Raw genomic sequence first — 20,192 nt, 5'->3', positions numbered from 1 at the left:
TCCCAGCTCCACCACTTGTCTGCTGTGTGTGTGACCTTGGGCAAATCACTTCACTTCTCTGGGTCTCAGTTGCCTCATCTGTGAAATGGGGTTTAAGACTGTGACCTGTATGTGAGACCTGAACTGTGTCTGACCTAATTACCTTGTTATCTACCCCAGTGCTTAGAACAGTGCTTGGCATATAAATAGACACTGAACACATACCATTAAAAAAAAAAAAAAGAGGGGAGGTGTCAGAAGAAATAGACCAAAAGTGATGTCTGGGGAAGGCAAGGAAAGAAAGCATCTGCCTCCCCTAGGAAAGGCTAAATTGGCTGCCAAGCTCCACTCTGAGCTAACTCTGGCTTTATGGGTGCTTAGCAAGAGCCATGATTGCAGAACCAAGTTTCCTCTCAGCTTCTCTCTACATGCCTCAGCTGGGAATCATTACAGCTATTTCGAGCACATTCAGACGTCTGTTGAAAATTGGATTCAAAAACCAAGAGAAGGCCGAAGCAAAAATCCCACGAGGCAACAGTAATGTGTTTACCATCCCATGTGTTGTTGAATGTGAGCAGCTACTTCCAACTGTATCACCCCACTGAACCCAACAGCTCTCCCCTCTTTGGTTTTATCTGTATGAATCAATTCAGGGGATTTTGTTATATTTGGAAATTTCTAGAAGGTGCCACCATTTTAATGGATTTTCCATTGGCCTTCATTCCCAGGGTCTTGGGGTAGGTAATAATGGATAGAAGAAGGATTGAGGCCTGTTTGCAGAACAGACTGTGGCTTGGGTCATCATCATCAACAGTGGTATTTACTGAGCACTTGTATGCAGAGCACTGTACTAAGCACTTGGGAGAGAACAATACAACAGAGATGGCAGGCACATTCCCTGCCCACAATGAGCTTACAGTCTAATGCTCATTTGGCTTTGGTCCCTGTCTCTGTTTCCTAATTATGGTGGGACATTAAGCAAATCAATTTATTCCTGGGTCTCATTTTCTCCAACTGGACATGGCAGTTTATGTGGTTACCACATCACTCGAGGAAACATTTAGAAATAAAACTAAAAAGAAGGTGCTGAACCTATCCTTAGGAAGAGAGAGCTTTCATTGCTGTGTGGATAAGGAAGTTATTTCATGATCCTGAGATTCCTTGCAGTGCATAACACATGAACACACCTCTCAAAAGTGATGTGTCTTCTGCGGCAAAGGGGTTTGAAACCTGGAAACAGCATCAGTTAGGAGACCAGGCAAATAATGTCCTTCTGAACAATAAAATAAATCCAGTGACTGAACCGAACTCTGCATGGCTAAGCTGGGAGAGTGACGATGGCCATCAGAAGGGAAAAACTATCTTTCTAAAAGGAAAACATATTCAAGAAAGGAAAGAGAAAAGTCCCTAAAAAGTTTCGGGTGAGGTGTGAACAGGAAACTTGGTATTCCTTCTAAGGTGTTCTTAAAACTCTTTTATTAGCCTGCCTAATTTCCTGTTCACATCTCTTGTCTTGTCTCATACTGTCGAGTCGTCTCCAACCCATAGTGGGACACATCTCTCCCAGAACGCCCCACCACGATCTACAATTGTTCTGGTCGTTGATCCATAGAATATTCTTCTTAAAAATGTAGAAATGGCTTACTACTGTCTCCTGCCATGAAGTAAACTTGAGTCTCTGCCCTTGACTCTCTCCCATGCCGCTGCTGCCCAGCACAGGTGAACTTGGACTTGTTGCAGATTGCCTTCCACTTGCTATCCACTGCCCAAGCTAGGAATGGAATGGGTAGGCCTCTGCTTGACTCTCCCTCCCATAGTCAAGATTGGTAGAGTACTGGAAACTCTCCAGTTGTGACCCTGAGAGGGGTGTTCACATCTAACCTGAAACTTTGTAGCTAATTTTGGTGATAATAATAAGTGCTTACTGTGTTCCAAACATTGTACTCACCTTTGGGCTAGATATCAGATAATCAGGTGGGATGTAGTAAGAAAAGATTCCTCCTCAAAAGTAGGTAGGGGTTCAGTAGGGCTACTTGATAATCACGGGCTAAAAGGTGAACCAGAGAGGAAAAGAAGATTACTCAGAGATTTAATGAATGATTTCATTTGGTCTTTCTATGAAAAAATGGTTAGGGTGTCCCAAACCCAATGTTGCGAGGGTGGGTAGCAAAAAGGTCAAAGAAATCAGAACAAATTGAAATAACCATCAGGATGTTTTAGACCAAACTGATAAGTGAAAAATGACACTGAGAAGGCAGCAATTCCCACAGGGCTCATACACAGAAATCCTGGGTCACTGGGCAGGGGAGGACAGTAATTTCCATAAGGATCACACAAAGAGACCGGGGGAGTGGAGGACAACAACTCCCACAGGAATCGTACACAGAGATCCTGGGTCACTGGGGCACAGCAGGTCTTCCTTTACTGAAGCATCCCAGGCCAGGATTCACCATCACAGTATAATCCTAAAGGCAGAATCCTCTAGACGGTAAACTCATTGTGGGCATTCATTCATTCAGTCGTATTCATTGAGCACTTACTGTGTGCAGAGCACTGTACTTAGCGCTTGGGAGAGTGCAATTTAACAATAAACAATGCCCACAGGGAGCACAGTCTAGAGGGAAGAAATGGTCATCCATACAAATAAATAAATTACAGATATGTATATTAGTGCTGTGGGGCTTGGGGTGGGGGGAGAACAAAGGGAGCAAGTCAGGGCAACATAGAAGGGTGGGAGATGAGAAAAGGGGGCGCTTAGGGAAGGCCTCTTGGAGGAGTTTTGCCTTCAATAAGGCTTTGAAGAGGGGGAGAGTAATTGTCTGTTGGATTTGAGGAGGGATGGTGTTCAGGCCATTAGCACTAGAGGAGTGAAGTGTGTGGGCTGGGTTGTAGAAGGTGAAAAGCGAGGTGAGGTTGGAGGGGGCAAGGTAATGGAGTGCTTTAAAGCTAATGGTAAAGAGTTTTTATGTGAGGTGGAGGTGGATGGACAGCCACTTAAGTTTTTTGAGGAACAGGTTGACATGCCCTGAACATTTTTGTAGAAAAATGATCCAGGCAGCAGAGTGAAGTATGGACTGGAGTGACGATTGACAGGAGGCTGGGAGTCAGTAAGGAGGCTGATGCAGTAAGCCAGGCCAGGAAGGATGAGTGATTGTATTAACCTTATTGTATTAACCCCCATTATTGGATGGAGAGTAAAGGGCGGGTTTTAAGTATGTTTTGAAGGTGGGACCAAGAGAATTTAGTGATGGATTGAAAATGTGGGTTAAATGAGAGAGAGGAGTCGAGGATAACACCAAGGTTAGGGGATTGTGAGACAAGAAGGATGGTGGTGCTGTCTATAGTGATGAGAAAGTCATGGGGAGGACAGGCTTTGGTTGGAAAGATAAAGGTGTTCTTTTCTGGACATTTCAAGTTTGAGTTGATGGCAGGACACCCTAATAGAGATGTCTTGAAGGCAGGGAACATTTCGAACAACTCTGTTCAACTGTACCCTCCCAAAGACTTAGTACAGTGCTCTATCCCACGCTAAGCGTCCAATAAATACAAGTGATTAAATGTGATTGGCATACCAAGGGTCACAGCATTTTATTAACAACCAAGCAAACTCCCCCCAGCTCCTCCCTCAAATTAATGTGTCTACCAACTATGGTATACTGTACTCTTCCTAGTACTTAGTACAGTGTTCTGCTTTCTGTAAGTACTCAGTAAATACAATTGATTGAAAATTCCTTTCACTTATCCAACATATCCCTTTCCCCCCAACCAAATCCCATCCACCATTGCCTAAATCCCTCATTGCTCCTGACCCACTAGACCTGGCTCTCCAGGTGCTGCAGTCTCTGAGTTTAATTTAGGATCTGCGTGTCAGGAGTGACCCTTGCTCCAAGATGTGGATTCTCTCCATATCTTCCATTCCTTACTTCTTGGCTTTCCTCCAATCGGCAGCCTCTGCAGATTGCACTTTGGACAATCAGTGCCTTTCATGGTCTTTTAGTGACATCCCCCTCCCCCACTACCCCAGCCAGCTTTCTGTCACAGGTGGTGTTTAAAGCTAATTTGTCTGTACTAGTCTAAGAGCTTGCTACTAATTCTATTGAAGAGCAGGGGGTGGGCTGGCCTGGTAACAGAGCTTGATGGTTTCTGCAATCTGGAGGAGCTTAAGCAGGATTTGCGGAACACCTGGCAAGAGTACGTGACTCATTTTTCCAAATGGCCACCATATGGGAGAATTGGCAGATCACCAAAATAATGCCACGTCTGAGGAAAGTTCCAGATATGATCCTGGGAATTCCACACCAGTGAGTCTCACTTCTCTACCTGGAAAATAAGTGGAATCTGTGATTATATTAGGATTCCCCATCACGGGGAAAGACAATATCATCTCAACAAGAGAAAACGATGCTTGTGAATTTAGTAGTAGTTATAGGGTCTGAGCTAAAGTATTCACACAGCAATTGGCATGTGGATAAAGGTAAATCAGAAGAGGTGACTTAGAGATTTAAAAGGCTCTTAACATGGTTCTAATAACATTTCATTATGCTGTCAAGTATGAACTTACTATGTGTCAACCGCCTGCTTTTGGTGGTGGAAAGAGATCATCTCTGGGAGTCCATAGATGTGAGTTCTTGTACTGACTCTGCTAATGTGCTAATGCACCCACCAGTGGTAAGGGATTGTGACCAGAAGACCACCTAGGGCATTCCTTGAGGTGGACAAGTCCAGCAGGACTCCTGAAAACTAGCAGTAGAAGAACTGCTACTAAGGCACTGACCAGCTGGGTTGTGACGAGGCACCAGCACTATCCTGGGGTCACTTCAGCCACAAACGGGTCCTGAATGTTAAAGACAGCTGCGTATGCTTTGCACTGTGCTATCTCACTTCCTGTATACGTGCTTGTTGCACTCTGTGTCCCAGAGAGAACATGACTGGTCAGAAAGATCAGTCAGTCAGTGGTATTTGAGTGCTGACGGTGTGCAGAGCACTAACCTAAGCACTTGGAAGAAGACAACAACTTTAATGAGTTTAAGTGAACAGCTACCACTAAAGAGTCAGCTTTAGGCTTCTGATCTTTTTAAGTGCAGGAGGTAAGGTTTTGGGTAGCTGTAATTCAGCTGTACACAGTAGATTCTTTGGTATTTAATATCAACCTTTATCTGTCAGTAGGCAGAAGACACTAAGCTTTGACTAAGAAAAATTGATAAGGACTTCCATTTAATGCTTTCTTTAGTTGGAAAAAGACCCATATGTGACATTTGCTGTACCTGCGAGGGAAGTTTTGCTGGTGCCTTCTCTATAAGGAGTATAGTGAAGTAGGATTATGCTGTTATTTTAACTGTAAATTAAAATGTTAGGGAAAAAAAAACAGAGTTTCACATGATCAGTACTAATAATGATGGTTTATGCTAAGCGCTTACTATGTGTCAAGCACTCTTCTAAGCACTAGGGAGGATATAAGCTAATCAGGTTAGACTCAGTCCCTGTCCTACATGGGTTCACACTCTTATTCCTCATTTTACAGATCAGGTAACTGAGGCACAGAGATGTGAAGTGACTTGCCCAAGGTCACACAGCAGAAAAGTAGCAGAGCTGGAATTAGAACCCAGGTTCTTCTGACTCCTAGGTTCATGCTTTATCCATTAGGCCATGCTGCTTCCCATAGGTCAATACCTGCATCCTTAGATCACACAAACCACCAGCACTAAAATCAGTTCTCTCTGCAGGTTCTTGGTCCTGAAGCTGGTGACCCCTCATTCTCGAAGAGAGACACTATCATTGTGTGCCAAACACTGTGCCCTCTGATGGCATAGGTACAAGCTCTGTCCCAAAGACATTTTTTTAACCGGATGGTTTATCATGGGATTGGTGGGAATGTACTTTCAGTGGCTGAAGGGTTGGAAACTAAGTATAGAATAGTGTAAATAGTGGGCCCCCCAAGGGATTAGGATAATTTTCTTTAACACTGTCATAAATTATCTGGTTAGAGAGTGTGCAGTTAGATCTCTAGTGTAGAGGATTCATTCATTCATTCAATACTATTTATCGAGCGCTTACTATGTGTAGAGCACTGTACTAAGCGCTTGAAATGTACAAATCGGCAACAGAGACAGTCCCTATGCATTGACAGGCTTACAGTCTAATCGGGGGAGACAGACAGACAAAATAAAATAGTAATAAATAGAATCAAGGGGATGTACATCTCATTAAAACAATAATAATAATAATAATATTTGTTAAGCACTTACTGTGTGCAGAGCACTGTTCTAAGCACTGGAGTAGATACAGGGTAAGCAGGTTGTCCCACATGAGGCTCACAGTTAATCCCCATTTTACAGATGAGGTAACTGAGGCACAGAGAAGTTGTGACTTGCCCACAGTCACACAGCTGACAAGTGGCAGAGCCAGGAGTTGAACTCATGCCCTCTGACTCCGAAGCTCTTTCCACTGAGCCACGCTGCTTCCCAATAGCAATAAATAGAATCAAGGTGATGTTCATCTCATTAACAAAATAAATAGGGTAATAAAAAATATATACAAATGACCGGACGAGCACAGTGCTGAGGGGAGGGGAAGGGAGAGGGGGAGGAGCAGAGGGAAAGGGAGGGAAAAGGGGGCTTAGCTGAGGGGAGGTGGAAGGGGGGCATACAGAGGCAGCAGAGGGAGCAGAGGGAAAAGGGGAAGCTCAGTCTGGGAAGGCCTCTTGGAGGAGGTGAGCTCTAAGTAGGACTTTGAAGAGGGGAAGAGAATTAGTTTGGCAGAGGTGAGGGGGGAGGTCATTCCAGGATAGCGGGAGGACGTGGCCCAGGGGTCGACGGCGGGATAGGCGAGAACGGGGGATGGTGAGGAGGTGGGAGGCAGAGGAACGGAGCATGCGGGGTGGGCAGTAGAAAGAGAGCAGGGAGGAGAGGTAGGAGGGGGCGAGGTGATGGAGAGCCTTGTAGCCTAGAGTGAGAAGTTTTTGTTTCATGCGGAGGTTGACAGGCAACCACTGGAGGTTTTTAAGAAGGCGAGTGACATGCCCAGAGCGTTTCTGCAGGAAGATGAGCCGGGCAGCGGAATGAAGAATAGACTGGAGCAGGGAGAGGCAGGAGGAAGCGAGATCAGAGAGAAGGCTGACACGGTAATCCAGCCGGGATATTATGAGAGCCTGTACCAGTAAGATAGCCGTTTGGGTGGAGAGGAAAGGGCGGATCTTGGTGATATTATAAAGGTGAGACCGGCAGATCTTGGTGACGGATTGGATGTGTGGGGTGAATGAGAGAGCTGAGTCAAAGATGACACCAAGGTTGCGGGCCTGAGAGACGGGAAGGATGGTCGTACCATCCACAGTGATAGGGAAGTTAGGAAGAGGACAGGGCTTGGGAGGGAAGATAAGGAGCTCAGGATTTACTCCTAGCTCTTCTAAGTCTGGGGTCGGGGACTTATGGTTCCAGAGTTATCCTTGATTCTTTCTGGAATCACAAGTAGCTCTTGAACATAGTCACCCCACTGTGGACTCAGCATGGTGAGGGTGATTCCATTAGCTTGGCCTCCGCAGCAAAAAAGCTATACAGGAAACTGGGCAGGAAGTAGCTGGCTGCCCCTCCTCTTTGAACTGGGGAAGGGCTGAGAGAGAGCCAAGATGGCTGATCTTCCTGTGCCTCACCAGGTGGCTCAACCTGGTCTGTCCATCCTCTCTCATCCCCCATCCTCCACCTACCCAGAGCTAGAAGCAGTGGTGGTGCCACAGTGGGACAGCCTAACTGGGCGGGGAAGGAGACCACAGACCCCTCACACATGCCTAGGCCGAGAGCAGCCCCCGTGCCAGACCCAGACATCACAAGTCCTCAGAATGGTCATGCAAGGGCCTAGCACTGAGGCTGGGGGCAAATTCAGCCGCTGGGCCCGGGGCTGCAAACGCTATTCATGGGATCCTGCAATTGCCCAATCTGAGAGCAGCCGAGTTAGGAACGATGCTGGGGTCGGGGCTGTGGAGGAGGAACAGAAGGAACTACTCAAAACGTTGGATGTGGCATTTGGAGGAAATCCAGGTGAAGGTTGGGCAGCACCACAGTGTTGTAGACCTTGAGTGATGCCATGCTGCTGCCACTTTCTGTTGGACAATCAATCAGTCAATCAATCAATAGTATTTACTAAGCACTTACTGTCTCCTAGGGGCTGACTTTCTTGATTCAATTTTCTGCTTTCTCACTCAAGTGTCAAGACACATCAGGCTCAGCAGTCCAAGACTAGCATCAGACTGAGGAGATTATTAGACTCGGATAAGCAGTCTCTATGATCAACCGATCAAATAATCAATGGCATTTATTAAATATTTACTTTGTGCTGTATTAGGTTCTTAGTAGAGTAGAGTTAGTAGACATGATCCCTGTCTTCAGTGAACTTACTGTCCAGTGGAAAAACTTGCAATCTACATTTCATGATATACTCAACTCCTCATTCCAACTTCATGGTCATTTTCAGGCCCACAGCTATTATGTACTTCTAAGTTTCTTATAGCATGAATTTGCATTGTGTCCACCCACCTTTTTCCCCACCAGGGGTGCCCAAAAGCTTAAAAAATGTAAGGTAGAAAACAAGAGGGGCATTATCACAGAGAGGTCAAGTAACTTGCCCATAGACTCCCAGCATGACAATGACATCCAGTCCAGTGTCCACCCGCTTCAGCTGCATCTTTCCTGAGATGAGAAAAATGCTTAGATGGGTTCATTTTAAATGTTAACCCAAAACAGTTCTTGAGCTTCAGGGACCTGAGATTTCCATGGAAATTTCTAATATGGTCCTAGGGCTCTAGCACCGCTATTATTCCAGATACATTTTACCATGCTCTTCTTAAGGAACGGCATGAAATTGTTCACACCACTCTGGTGTTTTAGCTCCAATCTAAAGTATTCTATTAATTGCTTTGTGCCTAGGCCAGCATGCTTCAGAAATGAGATGCTGATAAGATTGACTTGATGGGAGCAGGATCCTGGGTGTTCAAACCTTCTCGTATCCACGAGTTGGCCCTAATATCTCCTTACAGCAAAATTTCTCCTGGAAGCCTTTTAGAAACATGGTCCTGGCTTAGTTAGTGGGATGCAGTGTGGCCTAATGGAAAGAGCACAGGGATGGGAGTCAGGAGACCTGGGTTCTAATCCCAGATCCACCAATCAATCAAGGGTATTTATTGAGTATTTACTGTGTGCAGTGCTTGGGAGAGGACAACTCCGTTGATACTTGTCTGTTGGTAGAGTGAACAAGTTACTTAGGTTCTCGGTTCCTCAGTTTCCTCACCTATAAAAGGAGGAAATCCATTCTTCGCTCTCCCTTAGACTATGAGCCCTGAGTGCAACAGGGACTGTGTCTGATTTAATTGCATCACATCTGCCCCAATACTTAGTACAGTGCTTGTCACATAGTAAGTCCTTAAATAATAATAATTGTTGTTATATTAAGTGACAGGGAGAAGAGACACTAGGTGGTCCGAGAAAAGAGTGGTACATTTCTCTTTGTCCTCTCCAGCACCTTGGAAACCCAAGTTAATGTTTTGGCTGGGTTCCCAAGATGTTCGAATTCATCCCAAAGAATTAAGCTCCATTTGGTGTGATGACAGTTTCAACGGGTGTATTTTTTTAGTTTTGGTATACTTGATTCCATTAGGAATTCTGCCTCTCCCATTCTGAATTTGTCTTTCCAATTGTGCAGCAGCTATTTCTTTGATCAGATACTTATTTCAAGCCATAGTTGTGCAAGTAAGAAGGCAGCATAATCACAGACTCAGGTATCAGTTTGAATTATGTCTCTTATCAGAGCTACTGAGTTTCCATGGGCTATTGACAGTGCTTGAATGTTCATAGCTCAATCCCTGATCCTCCCCAGTTCCAAGCCCTCGGTTCCAATCCAAGATGGGAATCCCTCCTTGTATGACCATGTCTCATTATGTATTGTTGGGATTCCAGACACGCTAGCAATCTTTCCTTTATACAGGTATGCCTTGCTTAAACCAGATCTTCCTTTTCTAGCAATTAAAAAATCTCAATTGATTCCTTTGCCTTTAAGGCAGTAAAGGAAGAAAATGCAGACCTTGTGAACACCCATTCTCTGGCACACCTGTGATTTATTTCAAACAAAAATGCTCCCCTCAACATATATAGATGAAAGTGTGCCACAGACACGTAAGAAAAATAATGTGATCCCTGCTATGGTGTAAACACCTACTGAAAAAAAAATGTTGAGGGGAGCATTTTGGTTTGAAATAAATCACAGGTGTGCCAGAGAATGGGTGTACACAAGGTCTGCTTTTTCCTCCTTTATTGCCTTAAAGGCAAATGAATCAACTGAGACTTTTAAATTGCTAGAAAAGAAAGATTTGTCTTAAACATGGCATACCTGCATAAAGGAAAGATTGCTAGCTCATCCAAACTGTTTACCACTGCCAATCTGCCTGCTCCACTGGGAACAGGAAAAATGGATCGGTATTGTAGTGTGGCTTAGTGAAAAGAGCACGGTCTTGGGAGTCAGAGGTCATGGTCTCTAATCCCAGCTCCACCTATCAGCTGTGTGACTTTGGGCAAGTCACTTAACTTCTCTGTGCCTCAGCTATCTCATCTGTAAAATGGGAATGAAGACTGTGAGCCCCACGTGGCCCACAGTGGCTGATTACCTTGTATTAACCCCAGCACTTAGAACAGTGCTTTGCACATAGTAACCACTTAACAAATACCATAATTATCATTATTATTATTATTATTATTATTATTGATGTTGAGCCACTGACTGTCTTTGGGGATGATTGGTGGTCATTGCAAATGATGCAGGACAATCAGAAAGAAAGATGCAGTGTGGTAAGTGGCATGGCCTAGTGGAAAGAACGCGGGCCTGGGAGTTAGAGGGCCTGGGTTCTGACGCAGTCTCTTCCAGTTGCCTGCTGCATGACCTTAGGCAAGTTACTTAATATCTCCGTGCCTCAGTTGCCTCATCCGTAAAATGAGGATTGCCCTCTTACTTGGACTGTGAGTCCCATATTGGGCAGGGACTTTGTCCCACCTGATTGACTTGTACTACCCCAGAACAGAGCACGACACATAGTAAATGCTTAATAGATACCATAAAAAATTCAAGAATTGCAGCTGCCGCCAGACCCAGTTGGATCAGAGATGTATCTCTCGGAAACTAGAGAAATGCATTTGGTGGAGGGTGGAGAGGGGGATTTCCAGGCAGAGCCATTAATGTAACTAGTAAAGGAAGTGCAAAGAGGAAAAGCATTTTTTTAAAAAAAAAAAAACCTAGATGAGCAGATAAAGCTGGCACATTGGATGAGTGCAGCAGGATTAAATGTGTCATGGATTAGTTTCAGTAGAATTAGAATGCCACTGCTGGGCCACCAGTTGCCCTTGAGAAAGTAAAAGGAAGGTTCTGTCTTTACGGCCTTACTATCAGGGATATGTGTGTATATGAATCCCAACCAGAATGGTGATTGGCTACATGTACCAGAAGGAAAAAGATGGCTGAACCCTAGCAGCAAAGTATAAAGTCTCACTTCACTTTTTGTATTAACCATAAACTAAGAAATTAGGAATTCCTCAATAAACCCACCCATGAGCCAGTCTGTTTTTTGGAAATAATAATAATAATAATTAAATGTACAGGGTTTTAAACTTGCTTATGGTTTTGTTTTGTTTTTCAATCACCATATGTTCAATCTTGGTAACTAATGAAAATGTTGACACCTACCTTTGGTTTGGTCAAGCAAGCAATCACAACATTATTTTTATGGGAACATTATTTATGACTTAAACCATTTTTGACATGAAGTGCAATTTTCAGGAACAAGTTAGGTCCAATTAGGCAGTCTGAGGACTGCCTGTTTGAATTACTTTCAGAGTCAAATGAAGATGGGCACAGCAGTTGGCTTGCAGGTAAAGACAAAAGATTGAACCCTAAGATGCAGAAAATAGCCCCGTGGAAGAATGAGAATAGCTGGGGTAGATCCTAGCTATCTTTGGATGGATATGGCACGTACAGTAGAGAAAATGGAATAGTAAGCACTTTGTACAATGCTCTGCACAGAGTAAGCACACTGAATGATGATGAATAGTGGTCTGTGAACGTGCACTTGCAGAAGAAAAAAGTCACACAGCTGGTAAGTGGAGCCGGGATTCAAAACCGTAACCTCTAACTCCCAAGCCCGTGCTCTTTTCACTAAGCCACACTACAATACTGATCCATTTTTCCTGTTCCCAGTGGAGCAGGCAGAGTGGCAGTGGGAAACAGTTTGGATGAGCTAGCAATCTTTCCTTTATGCAGGTATGCCATGTTTAAGACAAATCTTCCTTGTCTAGCAATTTTAAAATCTCAGTTGATTCATTTGCCTTTAAGGCAATAAAGGAGGAAGAAGCACACCTTGTGTACACCCATTCTCTGGCACCACCTGTGATTTATTTCAAACCAAAATGCTCCCCTCAACATTTTTTTTTCAGTAGGTGTTTATACCATTGTGTGACTGTACACAGTAAATGCTCAGTACATGCCATTGCTTGATTGATTGTTCCAAATATAGTACGCACTTAATAAATACATTTGCTACTCTTGCGATTTGTGCCTCTCTTCATCATGGGTGATAAAATCCACCCTTTCCTCTCCATCCTCTCCATCGAAACGGCTACAACATTAATCTAAGCACTTGTCCTATCCCTTCTTTATTGCTGTATCAGCCACCTTGCTGACCTCCCAGCCCTCTCTCACCACTTCAGTTCATATTTCACTCTGCTGCCTGGATCATTTTTCCATAGCGATGTTCAGGCCTTCTTTCTCCTCTCCTCAAGAACCTCCAGTCATTTCCCATCCACTCTGCATCAAACAAAAAGGAGTTTTGGGGCAACCTCTGGAGGTATAGATTTGGCTATCAAATCTGCCTGACCTGCCTCTGGCCTGCAGCCCTCTCTCTCTCACCACTTCAGTTCATCTTTCACTCTGCTGCCTGGATCATTTTTCCATAGCGATGTTCAGGCCTTGTTTCTTCTCTCCTCAAGAACCTCCAGTCATTTCCCATCCACTCTGCATCAAACAAAAAAGAGTTTTTGGGCAACCTCTGGAGGTATAGATTTGGCTATCAAATCTGCCTGTCCTGCCTCTGGCCTGGAGCACCCTCCCTCCTCATATCCAACAGACAATTACTCTCCCCTGCCTTCAAAGCCTTATTGATGGTCCATCTCCTCCAAGAGGCCTTCCCTGACTAAGCCTTCATTTCTGCTTCTCCCTCTCCCTTCTGCATCTTCCTCAGTTGCTCCCTTTATTCATCTTCCCACGCAGCCCCACAGCACTTATATACATATCTGTGATTTATTTATTTAATTGATGTCTGCCCCCCCCCCCCCCCCGCACCCGCCTCCCCCTACAGACTGTAAGCTCATTGTGGGCAGGGAACGTATCTATCAATTTTGTTATATTGTACTCTCCCAAACAGTACAGTGTGCTCTTCATACAGTAAGCAGTCACTAAATGTGATTGACTGCCTGGTAAAAAGGAGGAGAAATGACTTAAGTATTCTATTTTTTTTTAATCCTTTGCAAGAAGGCTCTGTGTGAATTCAAGCTACTTGTACTATCAAGTGTTAGCCCAGTAGGCTTTGTGACTCACTGGAGGACAACAAAACACTTGCATCTTGGTACTTGTAAACTTAGTGACCTTTTGGCTGAAAAACCAAAGGTAACTCTTTAAAACTCCCAAATATGTGTAGACACCTGCTAGGCTTGCTTGCAAATGGTAGAGGGCCAGTTGTTAAATATGCTTAACAGATGCAAAGTATCATTATCATTCTTCTCATTGTTCCAGTGTTCTTACTGTTCCATTATTTTGAATGTTTTCATGGTAGTAACCAGATTTTACCAGGATCTAACCCAGACCCTCGTTATACCACTCAGAGTTAACTTCACAAGAGTGTTTAGTCCCAATCATCTGGGCCTCAGGACTTGTGCCATTCCATATCAGAAAGAAACTGTCTGGAACAGAATCGGTTCTGACCTCAGTTCAACTGTTGCCAACACTTAGGCCCGTGCATGCTTAGTTTATGTAATTCAAACTGTGCCGGTTGGGTAACCTCAGGAATCTGAGAACTGTGTTATTTTCAGTGTTTGAGGAGGGAGGGGAAAGGGATAATATGATCTTCAAGAAACCAAGGGCATGAGTAGAAAAGCTCAGAGGAAGATGAGGTGGGGAGCATCGAAGTCCTGGTCGTGTTCCTCTGCCAGGTTTTCCAGTGGGAAGAACCGAGGTCAATCAGTCAATCCATCAAACAGTGGTGTTTTTTGAGCACTTACTGTGTGCAGAGCATTGTACTAAGTACTTGGGAGAGTTTGATATAACAGAATTGGTAGACATGTTCTCACTTCGCAAGGAGCTTAGACGGGGAGACAGATTTTAAAATAAATTACTTGTCTTATGCCGTCAAGTCGCTTCCGACCCATAACGACACCACAGACACATCTCTCCCAGAATGCCGTGCTCTCCATCTGCAATCTTTTGGGTAGTGTATCCATAGAGTTTTCTTGGTAAAATTGTGGAGGTGGTTTACCATTGCTGCCTTCCCCGCAGTAATCTCGAGTCTATACCCTCCGACTGTCTCCCTCTGACTGTCTCCCATGCCGCTACTGCCCAGCACATGTCCATGTAATTAATGAACTTAATGTTCGTAGGTGCGGTGGGTCTAAGGACTATCATATGCTTAAAGGGTGAAGATCCAAATGCATAGGTGATGCAGAAGAGAGAGGGACTAGGGGAAATGAAGGCCTAATCGGGAAAGGCCTCTTGAAGGAGATGTGATTTTAGGAAGATTTTGAATGTGGGGAGAATGGTGGTCTGTCATAAAATGAGGGGGAGGGAGTCTAGGTCAGAAGAAGGATGTGGGTAAGGAGTTGGCGGCAAGATAGATGAGCTCGAGGTACAGTTGAGCAGATGGAGCTAAAGGAGTGAAATGGGAAGACTGGGTTATAGTGGGAAATCAACAATCTGAAGGAGTGATTTAAAGCTGATGGTAAGGAGTTTTTTGCCTGATATGGAAGTCAATGGGTGACCACTGTAAGTTCTTGAGGAGTGAGGAAATAGGAACTGAACTTTTTTTTAGAAAAATGATCCAGGCAGCAGAGCGAAGTAAGGACTGAAGTGGGGAGAGTGAGAAAGCAAGGGAGGTCAACTAGCAGGCTGATTCAGTAGTCAAGGAGACATATGATAAGTGTTTGAATCAGCGTGGTAGCAGTTTGGATGGAAAGATTTTAGCAATGTTGTGAAGATAGAACCAACAGGATTTGGTGACAGTTTGAATATGTGGGTTGAATGAGAGAGATGAATCGAGGATAATGCCAAGGTGAGACAGGGAGAATGCTGGTATCGTCACCAGTGATGGGAGAGGTGGGTGGAGGACAGGGTTTGGGTGGGAAGATGAGGAGCTCTCTTTTGGGCACGTTAAGTCGGAGTCGGCAGAACATCCAAATAGAGATGTCCGGAAGGCAGGAAAAAATGTGAGACTCCAAAGAAGAAGTCATGACTGGAGAGGTAGATTTGGAAAACATGCATGTAGAACTGGTAGTTGAAGCCATGGGAGCAAATGAGTTCTCCAAGGGAATGGATGTAGATGAAGAACAGAAGGGGATCCAGAACTGAGCCTTAAGAGACTCCCACAATTAGGGGGTGGGAAGCAGAGGAGGAAAATGGCCTAGTGGATAGAGCATGGGCCTGGGAGTCAGAAGGACCTGGGTTCTAATCCTGGCTCTCCCACTTATCTGCTCTGTGACCTTAGGCGAGTCACTTCACTTCTCTGGGCCTCAGTTACCTCATCTGTAAAAATGAGGATTAAGACCCCGAGCCCCACGTGGGACAGGGACTGTGTCAACTGATTAGCTTGTTTCTACTCCTGCATCCTGGTACCTAAAAGTGCTTAACAAATGAAATAACCAAAAGCCTGTGAAAGAGATTGAGAAGGGACAACCAGAGAGAGATAGGAGAAGAAACCAGGAGAGGACAGTGTCAATTGAAAACCGAGGTCAGCTAATATTTTTAAGATAATAACAGGCAGTAATCATCCTTAATATATTGTTGTATAGCTTATATGTACCAAGCACTGTGCTAAGTGGAGCAGTGGTTACCAAACCGGTTCTTCTCATTTGGAGGTGGTGATGGGTGGGTTAGGGGTAGATGCTTTTGCATTTTGGATGGGATCTATTTAGTGATATGGCAATGGTAGGTAGGTTTGAATTAAACAATAGTGTTATTGAGCCCCTCATCAGGCAAGGCTGGGGTCTGACTCTAACATCTGTGGGGGTCACCTGTCACCCCCATCAATCCCCATGGATGGAGTGTGGTACCAGTGGACTAGACCCCTGAAAAAACAGTCCCAAACAGGCAGAGAAGCATATCTGAACTGGAGATAAGATTTGTTTGTCGAGGTTATCCTTCCTTCCAATTTTAAGGGAATGGACAATTTTTTTTTTTTTACTGACAGTGTGGTTTCAGCCTGAAGAGTCGTGAAGCTGTTATGCTTCTTGTCAAGAGTCCAATGCCTCAGTTCTTGTTTCACAAGTGGGTCACTGGGCTAACAAGTCAGTGCGAGCACTGTCCGCATTTGGAAAGTCCACAAATCTGAAACCTTCTTCTGTCAGAGTCACTATGAAAGCTTCTTTCCGTGACCCATCCTAGAACCTCAAGGAATCTGGGGTTCATTTTTCTTAGTGGCAAGTGAAAAACAAAAAGAAATTGGGTGGAATTTGGTATAAAAACTTAACAGGAAAGAAAGGAAAGTTCAAACTGCTGAGGATATTTTCTGTTCAGAGGCATGCTTGTCTCCAAAGAAAGTGAAGACAATTATACAAAGGATTTTATTGAAAGAAAGGTAAATGAATATCCCTCGATCGTTCGAAAACAGCTGAAAGAACAGCTTCCAAAGTGCCAGAAAGAACTAGACTTAGAAGGGATGTCAAGGAGATCAGAGTTGCTCCTTTACTGGCAACTAGAAAACAAAACATTTCGTGGTGGAAACAAGGAGGCTCCACCATCCAGCTATATGTAGGCTGACTTTGGCAAAGGCAAGGTAAACCATCCTATCTTAGAACAATATTTTCCACTGCAAGCAAATGAATGGGTGGTGACTTTGATGAGAAGAGTGGTGTCTTGGGTGGGGTAGGGCGAGTGCAGCTGATGGCACCAGAGCTGAGAAATGGGCTTGGGTATCTGGGGTTTCCTTCTTTATCTTGAACTTTTCCTGGGAGGATTCACAGAGTGAAGATGTAGCACTCTGTAGTAATAAAAATGATTATTGTTGTTAAGTGCTTACTTTGTATCAGGCACTGTACTAAGCGCTGGGGTAGATACAAGGGTCATGTTTAGACTGTGAGCCCGTTTTTGGACAGGGAATGTCTCTTTCTGTTGCCGAATTGTACATTCCAAGCACTTAATACAGTGCTCTGCACATAGGTGCTCAATAAACATAATTGAATGAGTGAATGAATGAAGATATTTTGGGTTGTGCACAGTCCTTGTCCCACATTGGGCTCACAGTCTTAATCCCCATTTTATAGATGAGTTAACTGAGGCCCAAGGAAGTGAAGTGACTTGCCCAAGATTCATTCATTCAATAGTATTTATTGAACACTTACTATGTGCAGAGCACTGTACTAAGCGCTTGAAATGTACAATTTGGCATCAGATAGAGACAATCCCTGCCCAATGATGGGCTCACAGTCTAAGCGGGGCAGACAAGTGGCAGAGCCGGGGTTAGAACCCCAGGTCCTTCTAATTCTAAGCCAGTGCTCTATCCACACTATCCTTCTTGCCAGGGTGTTTTCAGACAGGAGAGGAGTTTAGAGTTTAGAATTCTTTAAAAAGCAGAGACTCTCTGATCTGAAGGGACTGAAGCGACTGGGAGCTAAAGGCCTGACGCAGGACATACGTCTCTCGCCAGAAACTGGTTGGAGCTGAGCCTAGGGATGGGATTCAGGGAAAATAGGCATAGCTCTTTAATGCCATTGGAAGTATTTGGAGGAATAGGTTTGTAAACATATGGAGGTGAGCGTGCCTGAGGCTTTGGGCAGCCAGCCAACTGAGCATGTGTGAGTCCTTAATCCACACGCCGTGCGTGAGCCCTGTATTTCTGCTTTGTTCAGAGATTGAGTGACTCAGAAAGAGGAACCAGGAAGCAGTAGTAATAGTAATACTGTTCATTAATACCTACTGTGTGCAAACGACTGTACTAAGCGCTGGGAAAAAAACATGCAGATGAGACTCCCCCTACCTCCCCCAAAGGGATCACAATCTAAGAATAAAGAGAGGAGAGGGGACTAGTGACAGATGAATAAGAAAAGGTAAAAGAGCAAACTTCCCCCCAAATAATGTAAGAGACAAGGATAACCATAAGTACAAGAGCAATAGGGTGTTGTGGCTATAGGAGTGGAGTTTCAGCAATCACAATAGCTACTCAGTCACGACCTTCCCAGGGCTTAAAAGTTGAGAATTTGCCACTGGCTGCTACAGATTCTCACCCTTCTGACTGCAGAAGAAAGGTACAGCAGGAGCCCAAGAGGTGAAATTGGTGGGGAGAGAGGGGAAGGGGGGAGCTTCTCCTCTGTGCAGCAAACCCAAAGGAAGAGTGTAAGGGGACCACCACTGTCCTCCTCCTCATCCGTATTCTCATTCGCTAGACTATAAGCTCCTTGAGGGCAGGGAGAATTTTCTACTGACTCTTGTGTTCTTCCAAGTGTTTAGTGCACAGTTCTGCACAAAGTTGTTGCTTAAGAAATATGACTGATTAACCGAGGGAGATGATATTGCAGTAAGAGGGGCCCCTACCACTCTTTCTACAGCAAACTCATAGTTTTCTCATAGGACAGCTGGTATGTTTAAGTGTCATGCATCCGGTTCTCCCTTTCACAGATTCTCCCTCTCCTTGGCCTATATGCTTGAGCCTTCACATTCTGGTATCTCAGGTCATCACCAGGGATGATGTTGATCTCCATAGGCATTCAAGTTAGCCAACCCCAAGTTAGTTTCATATTTCAAAATGAGGTTTAGCCAAGGGACCTAGGATGGGTATCAGAACAATGATTTTCTGAGGACACTCAATGCTGAAGCATCCAGTGCTCTGGAGGTCAGTGCTCAAGTGTTCAGCGCTCTCGAGATCGGTACTCAAGTGTTCAGTGCTGTGGAGCTCAGGGTTCACTTACTCAGTGCTGAGGTACTCAGTGCTGAAATATTCATTGCTGAGGCATTTAGTCCTCAGGCAGTCAGTGCTGAGGAGCCGGAGTCATTGCTTGGATATATCCTTGGGTGGATGGCACATGCTCTCTAAAACTCTGGGAAGGAGACACAATTTGGGCATCGCCATTCTCCACAGCACAACCAGCTTGGCTTGTGTGTGTTTTATTTTCCTTCCAGTTCAAATCAAAGCGAGGCCACACGTGAGGTGTGACTCCCTGCCGTCTTCCTCTTCATGATTCGGTGTCAAACCAATTTCTTGTGAGTAGGAACCTGGCATTAAGATACTTCAAGACATCCCCAAGGTTCTTGCACACCCTTCTGAGACAGAGGGTGCCGGGGCAGAATCTGCTCTTTCATTCATTCAATAGTATTTATTGAGCGCTTACTATGTGCAGAGCACTGTACTAAGCGCTTGGAATGAACAAGTCGGCAACAGATAGAGACAGTCCCTGCCGTTTGACGGGCTTACAGTCTAATCTTACTCTCTCCCACCCACTGACTAAAGTGGCCAGGTGGTGGGGAATTGCAGCACATGGTCCATTTTCCAGCTGAGCTGTCCACTGCCTGGTTCCAATACAGTACCGGGGGTGTGGCTCAGTGTAAAGAGCCTGGGCTTGGGAGTCAGAGGTCATGAGTTTGAATCCCAGCTCTGTCACTTGTCAGCTGTGTGACTGTGGGCAAGTCACTTAACTTCTCTGTGCCTTAGTTACCTCATCTGTAAAATGGGGATTAACTGTGAGCCTCACGTGGGACAGCATGCTTACCCTGTATCTACCCCAGCGCTTAGAACAGTGCTCTGCACATAGTAAATGCTTAACAAATACCAACATTATTATTATTATTATTATATCCGACCTTTAATTTGAAGTGCCAAGCCTCTCTCATCTGGTGCCTCTGCCCCCGAGTTCCACAGCTCAGATGCTCTGCCAGATATCACGTGGTTCTGGAAGGGGAAAGCCAAAACTCTGAGGAAATTGAGGGGGGTGGGC

At 44.7% G+C, this 20,192-nt stretch overlaps 1 protein-coding gene and 1 non-coding gene across 3 annotated transcripts in view; one reads left to right on the top strand and one right to left on the bottom strand.

The window, feature by feature from the left end:
* PRLR (prolactin receptor) overlaps positions 1-20,192 on the top strand; it is a 172,167-nt gene that overhangs the window by 42,928 nt on the left and 109,047 nt on the right. The window lies entirely within an intron of this gene.
* LOC114810724 lies at positions 1,709-1,846 on the bottom strand. The gene has a single exon (XR_003758419.1). It is a non-coding gene; the product is annotated as a small nucleolar RNA SNORA7 (small nucleolar RNA).

This window comes from Ornithorhynchus anatinus, chromosome 3 (assembly GCF_004115215.2).
Source record: "Ornithorhynchus anatinus isolate Pmale09 chromosome 3, mOrnAna1.pri.v4, whole genome shotgun sequence".
NCBI lineage: Eukaryota > Metazoa > Chordata > Mammalia > Monotremata > Ornithorhynchidae > Ornithorhynchus > Ornithorhynchus anatinus.
The sequence above is the reverse complement of the archived record's forward strand: the minus strand, read 5'-3'. Positions and strand labels throughout refer to the sequence as shown.